Below are 12233 nucleotides of genomic sequence, written 5' to 3' on the forward strand. Positions count from 1 at the left end.
ATCCCTTCTCCTCCATTCTCCTCTCGGGATCTTGGGCACGCACACACACGCGCCCGGCGTGAGTTTTAAGCTACCGGGTCCGGGACACGAGCCGCGGTCGACTACGTGGGAGTCCAGCGACATAGCCATTACGTTAACTGCTGGTTCCCTAATTAACAATTTTTAAGAATTTTACAAGACTCACAAAACCAGACTTAAAGTATGGGTATTAGTTCTAGAGAATTTCACAGTAATTACATGAACAGTAAGTATGACACACCAGTCAGAACTTAGGAATATGTTTACTACAGTAAACTTTTACTACTTTAGGATTCATTAAATAAAGGGGCCCGTGACATGTAATTCTCTTTGGCTAATATTCTGTCATCAAGATTACAGTCTTTTTATTTTCATTCACAGGAAATGAAACACTGAATGGCCCATGGACTTCTACTTTAAATCGCAGAAAATTTAAGTTAAATATCAAAGGGTATAGTGAAAGAATACAAACTAAAAAATATTAAAAGCAATTATTTGTTTCATGTATCCAAATATGGGTTGATAAAATCTGAAGGCTAATGAGTTTTAACTATTAAATACCTACATAAATATAAAGAGAAAAGATAACTATTTAATTTTATAAACTATGTACAACTCAAATGCAAACACCTTCACTGTAAATTTAATTATAGTCTTAATTTATGGTACAAAAATAATACAAGCAATACCAACATTTTATAAAAACAAAAAATAATCTGTTTGGCCATCCAGTGGAGAGGAGGTTAAGGTAGTTGGATCTCCCATGGCCAACTCCGTGGTTCGAGTCTCAGACCTATCAGCTTGAAAATCATGCCAGCCACGTGTGTGTGTGCATGACCAAAATCTAGAGAGAATGGAGAAGGGATTGCAGCATGGTCATCCCTCTACCCTCCACCTCTGTCTCTCTGTGGTGAGTACATACCCAATAGCAAAAACTAAAAAAAAAAAAAAAACGGTGTTAAATCTTTCATTTTCAAAATGCAAAGCCAATTAAGGGAATATAAACCTCTTAAATAATTCTCAGACCTTTTGCTTCCAACCAACCCTGATGAGAACAAAATCTCTGCCTTGGGGTACAAAGTTTCCCAAAAGATAGTATTTTGGATGCAATAAACTATTTTTAGTACTACTTAAAACTACTTATTTTCTAATAGGGGCCAGCAGGTGATGTGGTAGTTGAGGGCTGGACTCTCATATGGCCAACTGCGGTTTGATTATCAAACCTGGCAGCTTGCTTGCTCCCTTTCCCTCTGTGTCTCTCTTTGATCAAATAAAAATAATAACAAATTAAAAATTAAAAAGAGTATAAGTCACTATAAAATACCACCTATAATAGTATTATTTCTTCACCATTCCATTGACTAAAGTATTAAAATACTGATTAAGTATGAAAGATAAAATCAGTTTCTTTTGCTTCCCTAAAAATTCTTTTACTGTTAAATACAACAATGAAGTTCAAGTTTTAAGGGTTCTCAAGTCCTGTGTTATAAAGATAGTCTTTTATAACAAGGATCCTTTCAATACCTCAAATTCCAGTTTAAAGTGTGGTCTGAGAACCAGTATCACAGGCATCTCCTAAAAACTTTTTAGAAATGCAGATTACCGGGACCAGCAGTTGGTATAATGGCTATGTCGCTGGACTCCCACATAGTCGACCGCAGTTCAAGTCCCAGACCCAGCAGCTTAAATTCACACCGAGCATGTGTACCTGCGTGCCCAAGATCCCGAGAGGAGAATGGAGAAGGGATTGCAGCGTGGTCATTCCCCCTGGGGGGGCAATTTCTCACTTTCTGTCTGTCTCTGTCTCTCTGTCTCTCTCTCTGTCTTTCTGGCAAGCACACGCACCCTATAGCAAAAACCTCTCCAAAGGAAAGAAAGAAAAGAAATGCAGAATATAAGGCGCTGTTCCCAATCTTCAAATCTACTGCTGGATCAAATTCCCACATTACACATACATGTATTAAGGTTTGAGATGCTCTGCCTTAGACTACTGTACTCAGAGAATATTCTAATAAAACATTAGTTATCAAGTCTCAAGCTAAATTAGACTTGTTTATTGTAACATCCCCTTTAATTCCTCACTGGATCTTAATAATAAAACATTTATAATAATATCAGGATCCTATTACTGCCTAAAGAACCAAACAATGGAGAACTATAAAAAACTCTTGTCCAAAATTAACATACCACATACACTTCGGGCAACAAATTGGTTACAGCTACAAAGATTAGAGTTAGATAAAATTGTACAAATCTTTCTCATGACTTTTTCTCCTGTTCTAACCTTTTTCTTCACATCTTTTCTATTTTTGATAGACACACACTTTCTGTAGTTATCTGATAAACTGATGACAGAATTCAATTATCAAAAAGGAATTAAAAATGTCTAGTTTCATCTCAACTAAGTCTCAACACGGTCTTGTCACGTTTGGCAGAGTACTATAGCCTGAAACTACTTTTTTTTTTTTTCATTTTAACTGCATAGTACAAAGTTATTATAGAATCCAGTGAAAAGGTTTGAAATACTAATTATAGTCCCTCCACATATTAAGTTGCTAATGGAAGAAATGAAATCATTTACAAACTACCTGCTGGTTAACTAAATAGGAAGATTATGATGAAAACCTCGCTGGCACCTATTTGGAAACAGAAACTGAAACATTCTAGTTTTGGAATGAAAGGAAATCATTATATAACATATTCATAGAGGCAAAACCCAATCTAGCAACTAAAGTGAAGGTTTTCCGACATGTTATCCATTAACTAATGAATAGTGGCATTTCTAAATAGAGAAGGAAGAGAAAGTAATCAATCACTAAAACTAAACAGACTCCCTATTTTCCCTACACTTACAAGTTTTTATACTGTTGAGGATAGATCTAAAAAGGGTCAAACTGCAGCCTCCTCATTCATGTTAAATGAAATCTTCAAATCCTACCATAATTTTGCCTATCCCATTTACTTGTTTGCTGCTGAACTAACCTCTCTCAAATTTCAATCTTCTTTCACAAAAATCTTAACTACAGGACTTTAAAACGTTCTCTGAAACACTATCAGCTATGTTTCAGATCATAAATTTTCAGTTCCTATGATCATATCTATAAAACTGCATCAGTAAGAGGTAAAAGTAATGCATCAATGCAGAAGTACCAATAAGATGCAAAAATAATGCATCAATTCAATAGTACAATAATAAGATGCAAAAGGAAATAAAATGTTGAACAAAAAAGGCCTACCTAATGAAACATCACTCCGACTGTTACTTTTACTTAAGAAAAAGAAATTTGAAGAAAATATTGAGTCATTGGAAAAGACATGATGTATTTTTCTGTGTTTTTCTTTGCAAAAATGCATCACTACTTTTCGGATGACCCGATATTTCAGACTATGTCTGTAATCCTTTGTTCTACTAAAATCACTCAAGTGGTATGATTAATTTTACGGATTGAGAGGACAGCAATATTCCATTAATATTATATACTATTTAGTTTTATTAAGTGAACCACTTTCAGGCAACTGGTCATGATACCAGTATATATTTATGTAGACAAAAACTAAGTAAAAGGGAAAAAAGGGCAAGAACAATGAGAAATGTCACCAATATGATTTTTTTCCCTACTGGTCTAGAGCATAAACATGGGTTGTTTAGTAATTTTCAGTCTATACTTATCATAACAATTACTTCAGCTGTGCAATTACCACTGTTACCTATAAGGTTATAAAGTAGAAAAGTGAAACCTGGAGACTCAAATATGAGATGGAGCTTAAAGTTCTTAATATTCATTTCTTTGAAGTCTGGGAACTCTATTATACACTGTCTTTTATGAAGGGATGTCTTCTTTTTTCCCCATTAAGGAAAACAGATACATGTCAGAGAGGATGACAGATAACTAAGAGAGAAGAGGAGAGGAGAGGAGAGAAATGAGTGAATACTATACACTTAAAAAGATAATTGGAGAGAAAGAGAAGTCAAGGAATTATATAATGAATGCCCCTGGAGTCAATAATACTTAGGGTGTCCAAGATAGATTTAATGGTCTAGAGATTCCAACATATACTAAGTCATTTCATTTCTCTATTAGGAACAAATAGTTCATCCCTAACTCATTACCTACAGTTCTATACCCCTATAAACAGCCAGCCAGACTACACAATTTTCCACACAGACAATAAACTATAAAAAATAACGTGCCCCACCACAACTCCAAAAAATAAAAATAAAAAAATCAAACTATGCTGTCTTCACTACTGCAAAACTCATTAACTTACCTGTACAACCAAAGATCTATCATTGTGGAAATATTATCTCTTTTCCTGATATCCTGAAGGAACTGGAGCTATGATCTAGAATAGAGTTTAAGCATCAGGGTTTCAGACTTTCAGCTTCAGCCACGGAGATTACTAGAATCTCCTAAATTCCTTTCTTTGAAATAACATAATAAAAAAAGAGAGAATTAAAGAAAAAAATTAACTTATGCTAACAGATTTATTCCTTTTATAATAAGAGGAAATAGCAGGTCATAGCATCTGGTTTCTAGTGTTATCTTTGGTGCTTCTTGGTAACTCTTCGGGTTACTAAGAAAGTGGAATAGGATTTTAAGAATCACAACAACAAAAAACAAGCCAAAAAAGTTTGAAATATATCAACTTCTCAGTATTATCTTGAGTCAAAATATGACTCTGTTCTTTTCCAGAGTTTGCTCTAAGGGTAAGGGTATTTTTTTTTTTAATTTGATACAGGGTGGGGCCAGCAGGTGGCATGGTAGTTAAGGGGTTAAGGGTATTGGACTCCCACATGGCTGACTACAGTTTGAGTCACTGACCTAGCTGCTTGCTTTCATACTTTCCTTTTCTCTCTCTCTCTCTGATCAAATTTAAAAATAACAATAAAAATTTTTAAAAAGAATTATTAACAAAAAATCTGATACAGTCCATGTGTGCTTACAGAGACGAGAGAGAGAAAGGGAAAAGGGAAAGTGAGAAAGCACCCACCCCTCGGGGGAGAGGGTGTCAATGCCACAGTCCTTTCTCTTGCATTCCCCTATTGGGAGTTTTTGGAGTATGCATGCACACACACCTATGTTTTTCAAGTCATTGGGTCTGGGACTTGAACTGCACAGTCAGCCATGTGGAATGTAGCTGCCTTAACCACCATGCCACTGGATGACCCTAAGGCTATATTTTAAAAAGATGACCTAAAGATTATCCTTGATAAGATTTCTCAAGTACAGAATTTATCATTTCTTACTCTCAGGATAGAGGGCTTTCCAAATTTTGGACTTCAAGTACACAAAATTGAGATTAAACCACAAAAACTATTTAGGTTATGCACACCAAAGAGTCAACCAGACTTATATATCAACAGGATAACTTTGATGCTTACTAAAGTGCTAAAAGACCTAACTATAAAAGAAAATTTCTATTATTTTTGGTATATGGATTTTCAACAAAGACAAAAACACTAAGGATTTTCTCATTTTAGTACCCAGTTAAATAATATATTTTAATTAGCCTAATTATATTTAACTTCTTTGAACAGTCTAGTTAATTAGTTTTACTTTATAATGTATATTATATCTTTTTCAGAGATTGTACAGTCTGGATAAATGGGTTATTATGAGTGTCCACCTGGAAAAAAGGAGGAGCATTAGGAAAAAGGCCAGTAGATGTTTATGATGAAAACTATCAATTTATTGTAAGAATAAGTTAGATATTGTGAAAGTGACACTACATTCAGTGAAGAGTTAGAATTAAGAGAATGATGCAATTATTGAACCTTGGAAACTAGAGTGACTAGCTGGTGAAAATAAATAGATTACTGCTTTAGTCAGCTAGAAGAGGAAATGTGGCAAATATCAAATATCTACAGATACAATCTCTCTCAAATATGCCTTGTACATTTTTGGAAAACCACGAGGTAGGAAAATTGTCTAAATATAGCCATTTAATACACTTGCAAATGTTCTAAATTAACATGGGAAAGAGAAACACTGTAAAAAACATAATCCTACAAAAAGTAACCCTGACTTGAAAATCACTCGTCTTACAACAGACTGCAACGGACAACTCCTTTGTAGCAAATCCTGAAGACTTTAACAAAGGTGGCAAAACATAGCATTCTACAGTGTGCCCTGGTAGTGGTAATCACCAGAAGCAAAGAGGATCCACAACTTAAAATGTGTCTCTGAGCATACACAGATACTCCCATTCTAGCACTCTCTCAAGTTCTAGCCGGCCCTGTTACTACCCTACTGTACGTGGATAGGTTCCCTGTGGGAACACCATCCTCTGCATTTATGAGGCAAAGAATACCAGCAATTGTTATTTTCACAGAAGAACTGATACTTACACAGCTGAGTTCTACAAGTATTAAGAAAGACAGGATTCTCCAGACACGTTTCTTAAAGGCCTGATACACTGAAAAAGAAACTTCAGTCAATTACTTCTAATGAAATTGAGCATGGCTTTAATTAAAATCACATGTTTTTCTTACCTTTTTAAAGGATTTCACCTAGCATTTGATTCCCAACCGTCTGTATTTATCTGTCATCATTGTTAACATCCATGTTACATTGAGACTTCAGGTATTAATTATTTATATGGTTGTACTAGCACAACTTGATATCTGTGAAGGGAAACCACAACATAGTCACCACGGATGTGTTACTGTTTATAGACTGGTGGATAAAGTGATTATTTCTAAATACTTACATTGCACACTTCACTTTCTAATAAATTTCACCAATAACTCCTTACATTTTACTGTTTAAACACGCTATCTTCAACTGACTGTAAATTCAGCAAACTGTAAATTTGCTATTGTAAGTTCTTCTAAGAGTACCCACAGACAAGTTTTTTTTAAAGAATTATTCTATTTATCTTTATTTATTTATTTTTTAATTTGACCAAAGAGGGACAGAAAGAGAGAGAAAGAAAGTGAGAAATTAATCCACGAGGTCCGGGACTCAAACTGCGGTCAGTCATGTGAGAAGTCCAGCATCCTTAACCACCATGCCACCTGCCAGTGCCTCCACAGACAAGTTTTTAAAATTTAATTCTAAGAGCGCTCCTTAGAGTCCTTTTCTGAATACCAATATAAATATAACTCATTTTCTAAAAGTATATAACTACTCAGACAGCAATATGAAAGTACTTTTTGTGTGTTTTGTGATATTAGGCAATAAATCTGTAATGTTAAGAATTAAGTAAAAAAAGATCATGACTTCTTAAATGAGACTTTAAAACATCTGACTTTTTTTTAAGGTAATTTTTAAAAGTCAATTTTTCTATGCAAGAGAGACAACCATCCCCACCAAGATCCAAACACAGCTACCCAATCTGCCTTAGCCACCTAGACCATGGGCATACAAATGTGTACCTGGCATGCTCAGGAAGGTCTGAGGATGTGAACCTAGGACCTTTCCCATTTGGGGTCAAGCTGGACTAGCACTTGGCCCATTACCTTTTTTATTATTATTACGTTATTAAACTTTATTTATTATTACTATTATTATTATTATTTTTCAGTTTAATCAGAGAGAGAGAAAGAGAGAGGGAAAGTGGAAAAGCAAGCCACCAGGTCCGGGACTCAAACCATAATAGACCACATGGAAGTCCAGTGCCTTTAACCACCATACCACAGGCCGGCCCCATGGCCCATTACCTTTTAAATTCTTTGTCTTAGATTATCTGTAGGATTAATTTGTCAAAGATATTTTAGAAATAAATAGAAAATAAATGTGATTTAAAATAAATTCAGATGTAGATGTACAAATATTCCTTAAAAATAAGCTTCTTAAAAATATATATATGCAGGACCAGCAGATGGCATAATGGTGACATTGCTTGACTCCCGTGTAGTTGACCGTGGTTCAAGTCCTGGACTGGGCGACTTAAAACTCACACCAAGCGTGTGTGCATGCACGTACCCAAGATCCAAAGAGAATGGAGAAGGGATTGTGGCATGGCCATCCCCTCTAGAAGGTGACTTCTCACTTTTTGTCTGTCTCTGCGGCAAGCACACATGCCCTATAGCAAAAATCTCTCAAAATGGGATGAGCAGATGGAATAATAGCTATGTCGCTGGACTCCCGTGTAGTTCACTGTAGTTCGAGTCCAGGACCCAGTGGCTTAAACTCATGCTAGGCGTGTATGCGTGCATGCCCAAGATCCCGAAAGGAAGGAGAAGGGACTGCAGTGTGGCCATCCCCCCCATATATGTATGTATGTATGTATGTATAGCAGGATAGGCAGGTGGCATGGTGGTTAAGGGTGCTGGACTCTTACATGGCCAACCATGATGGTTAAACTCCCAGAACTGTTATCTTGCTTTCTCACTTTCTTTCTTTCTCTCTCTGGCCAAATTAAAATAAATTAAAAAAAAAAATAAAGTTAAATAAAATAATTCTTTTTAAAAAAGAAAATTTATATTTGGCTGTTGGTTCCAAATGTGTTCATGTCCTTCAAGCGATGAAAAGCATTATAAAAACACTTTAAATCTTTTTTTTTTATTTGCTTCTTATTTTTTTAGGTTTTTGCCATAGGGCATAAGCACTCACCAAAGGGAGACAGAGACAGACTGAGAAAGAGAAAGTGAGAAATCACCCCCCTCCTCCAGGAAGGATAACAATGCTGCAATACCTTCTCCTTTCTCTTCTTGGGATTTTGAGCATGTGCACACAAGTGTGCAGCATGGTTTTCAAGCTGCCAGGCATAGGACTCGAACCACAGTCTGCCACGTGGGAGTCCAGCTTTTAATCAATATGCCACCTGTTGGCTCCCCACTTTAAATCATTTTAACCAGTTTATCACTGGGGAAAAATGTTCATTCATATATAGCAAAGAAAGAAACATATGAGTGGTATTCTACATTATTCGCCATGGTGTACGACAACTCCAAATTTCTCCACAATAAAAAATAGTAAAAATCTACATGGAAAATGCAAATACCTTACATTTTTTGCAGAAAAAATGCTATTATAATTGAAACCTTCAAGCCCTTCTAGGTGAAAAGTTTCAATAATAATTAAGAAATACTGATATCTATCCTCAAACAATTGTCTTCCTTTCAAATGGTAAAAAACCTTAGAACAGGCCAGCAGGTGGCATGGTACTTAAGGTGCTGAATCCCACACAGCCAACTCCACTGTCTGAGTCCTGGACTTGGGGGCTTGAAAATCACTCAAGGTGTATGTGCATATGGGCCCAAGAGGACAAAGAAGGAATAGGGACTGCAGCATGGCCATCCACCCTGTGAGGTGATTTCTCACCTTTCCTCTCTCTGGTGATTTCCTGCACATCCTGTAGCAAAAATCTTAAAAAAAAAAAACAAAAAAAAACAACTTAGCACCATAAAAAACTTAACATAGATCCAAGTATTTGTAAATTTAAAGGTTTTCATGATTTCTCTTGTAACAAGCAAGGAAATTAACTAGCTAAAACTCTAGTAGTCCCTACATGATGCTCTTCATTTGATTAGCTGTACATTTCAAACTTAAGCATTCTACAAAAATGCCATATGCTTTCTAGAATAGAAAAACTACTCTGAATTATTTTTAAATTATAATAATTTTTACATTTGCTACTGAATTACAGAACTTAATCATTTTGTCTTTTTAAAAGCATACAAAACAGAAAACAAACTATTTAAGTCATATTCCTAAAGCCTTATTTATTCCTGAAACAGAGCTTGGCTTGTTTTCACATAGTAATAACATTCATTGACTATTCAAACATTCTTAAAGCAAATTCAAAAACCAATCTTCACTGAAAAGAATTATTTTTCCCACTACTTGCAGTCCAACACTGGTACTACTGTGTTAAATAGATTACAGGATCTCAGATTCATGGCACACATGAAATCAATTTAAGACTACAGAATCTTTCTCTAGAATATATGGTCAATTCCAGTGACACAGCAAAGCTATAAGCCACACAACTTAGCGTAAAACTGTAAAGTTCAAGCTAAATGCAGCTTATGAGTCAATGAATTTTTTTTTTGTTTGACAAGAGCTTGGAAAAAATTCAAAGGAAGAGGGTACTATAGACTCTCATATTTAGTATCTGGTCTTTCAATTGTTACAAGTGAAAAATACTAAATATGTGCACTATACTATAATTTTAATTTGTCTGAAAACCAACAGAGATATTCAAAGTCAGTTACTGGAGGCATTAAAGGCCAGCTGCTGATGTGGTCTTTAAGGTAGCTACATGCCATATGGCCGACAGTGTGGTTCAAGTCCCAGTTTAAAAAACACACCAGGCCCGTGTATCCATGTCCAAGGAGAGCAATGGAGAAGGGTTTATGGTGAGACCATCCCCAATGGGGGGAGGGGGGTGCCCTTTCTCAATTTCCCTCCCCCTCTTAACCCCAAAAGCACATACACCCTCTGGCAAAATAAAATTCTTTTCAAAAACATTAAGATAACAGTCAAAGACAAACTCATAGGCAATAAATAAAGTTATCAATTGATGTGCTGTAAAGAGCTAAACAAACAAATAAAAAAGAGCTAAACCAAACTTCTATTTAGTATAAAGCAAAGAAGAGTACATTTTCCTGGCTCCCTAAACTGTTCAGAACCACAGGTTCAGTGTCTTGGATCCTTCTACAGATCTTAGAGATAATGCCTATTTCACAGACAACAGAAAGTAGAGTATCAGATCTGGAAATGGAGAGTTGGGACGTGGGATTCCCTGTAATCAATATTTAACTGATCACAAGCAAGCCACTTTGTTTTTCTGCTATTTATTTCATCTGTAAAAGGTGGGACATATACCAGCCCATTAACTCTCAGAGTTATTGTGAAGTTCTGAAGAGATCATTTCTTTAAAGTACTTCAACTTATTGATTCTTAAACTTTACCATCTAAAAAATTCCTAGATTCAGTCACCGTAGAAATTTAGATTCAGTAGGTCTGGGCATGAATGCATAAATCTTCATTTTTAATTAAGCATTTTGAATCATTCCAATATAGGGACTTCCCAAGAATGATAAATTCTGAAAAAGAAACCACATCAATTTCTTCTCACACTTTAGTGTTCATAAACATTAACCTTCGCTATTTTTAAAACACAAATTTGTAAGCCTCATCTTTAGAAATATTCACTGAACTTGAAATAGAGCACGGAATACTCATTTTATCAAATATTATAGGTGGCTCAGATGTAAATGGGTCATGACCCATCCTTTTAGAGACACTGCACTAGGGACGAGCAGTTAACGTAATGGCTATGTCGCTGGACTTCCATGTAGTCGATCGCCGTTCGAGTCCCAGACCTGTGGCTTAAAACTCACGTTGGGTGCGTGTGCATGTGTGCCCAAGATCCAGAGTGGAGAAAGGCGAAGAAGGGATTGTGGCGTGGCCAGCCCCCCTGGGGGTGTGATTTCTTGCCTTCTGTCTCTCTGTCTCTCTCTCTTTCTGGAGAGCGCAGGTGCCATATAGCAAAAACCTCTCAAAAAAAAAAAAAAACTGAACAATTTAAATTCTTCCTTTTAAGTATTTCTTTTATTATTATTATTATCATTATTTATACATGCAATCACTATACTGAGTTAATATTGTTTCATACTTTTTTTTTTTTGGAGAGGTTTTCGCTAGAGGGCACATGCTCTTGCCAGAAAGACAGAGAGAGACAGACAGAAAGCAAGAAATCATCCCCCCAGGGGAAATGACCACACCACAATCCCTTCTCCTCTATTCTCCTCTCAGGATCTTGGGCACACACACACACGCGCCCGGCCTGAGTCCAAGCCACCAGGTTCAGGACTCACGCTGTGAGTCGACTATATGGGAGTCTAGCAACATAGTCATTGCACAAACTGCTGGTCCCATGTTTTACACTTTTTTTATTTAAGTTCTTTCAGGACTATATGTTCATCTTTAAAACATCTTCATTGTAAAAATGTTAATTCTTGATGTTATTTTATTGTTAATTTAATAGTGGGTCATTAATTATTTATTGAGAATTTCTGGATTCTTTCAATATTCCTGGACAATTCTTTTTTTTATTATTATTATTTATACATTCAATCACTATACATCATTTAGATTGTAAAGAGACATTACCCAGCATGATACACACCTCAGTCCAGATGAGAATACTATACACATCCTCATCAACAGATAATAAGCCATATCTGTGTCCCACAAATATCTTACCTCTCTATTTTTTTCCCCAAATTTCCTTTCATGTGCTTTTCCCCTCCCACACTCTCC

The 12233-nt window shown here is 35.9% G+C and overlaps 1 protein-coding gene across 4 annotated transcripts in view; it reads right to left on the bottom strand.

Moving 5' to 3' along the window:
- The window catches only part of ZZZ3 (zinc finger ZZ-type containing 3), a 74431-nt gene extending 63532 nt beyond the window's left edge, over positions 1–10899 (bottom strand). For 2 of the 4 annotated variants that reach the window (XM_027770873.1, XM_014586858.2), the window contains exons 1-4: positions 10880–10899; positions 6512–6643; positions 6368–6435; positions 4288–4362 (exon numbers count right to left, since the gene is read on the bottom strand). The gene's annotated coding sequence lies outside the window, so the exon portion shown is untranslated. Of the gene's footprint in view, positions 1–4287; positions 4442–6367; positions 6436–6511; positions 6644–10879 lie in introns of all 4 variants that reach the window. The other 2 variants (XM_027770872.1, XM_006146064.3) reach the window with 2 other exon arrangements.
- Positions 10900–12233: the final 1334 nt, after the last annotated feature.

Source organism: Tupaia chinensis, unplaced genomic scaffold (assembly GCF_000334495.1).
Source record: "Tupaia chinensis unplaced genomic scaffold, TupChi_1.0 Scaffold000164_1, whole genome shotgun sequence".
Taxonomy (NCBI): domain Eukaryota; kingdom Metazoa; phylum Chordata; class Mammalia; order Scandentia; family Tupaiidae; genus Tupaia; species Tupaia belangeri.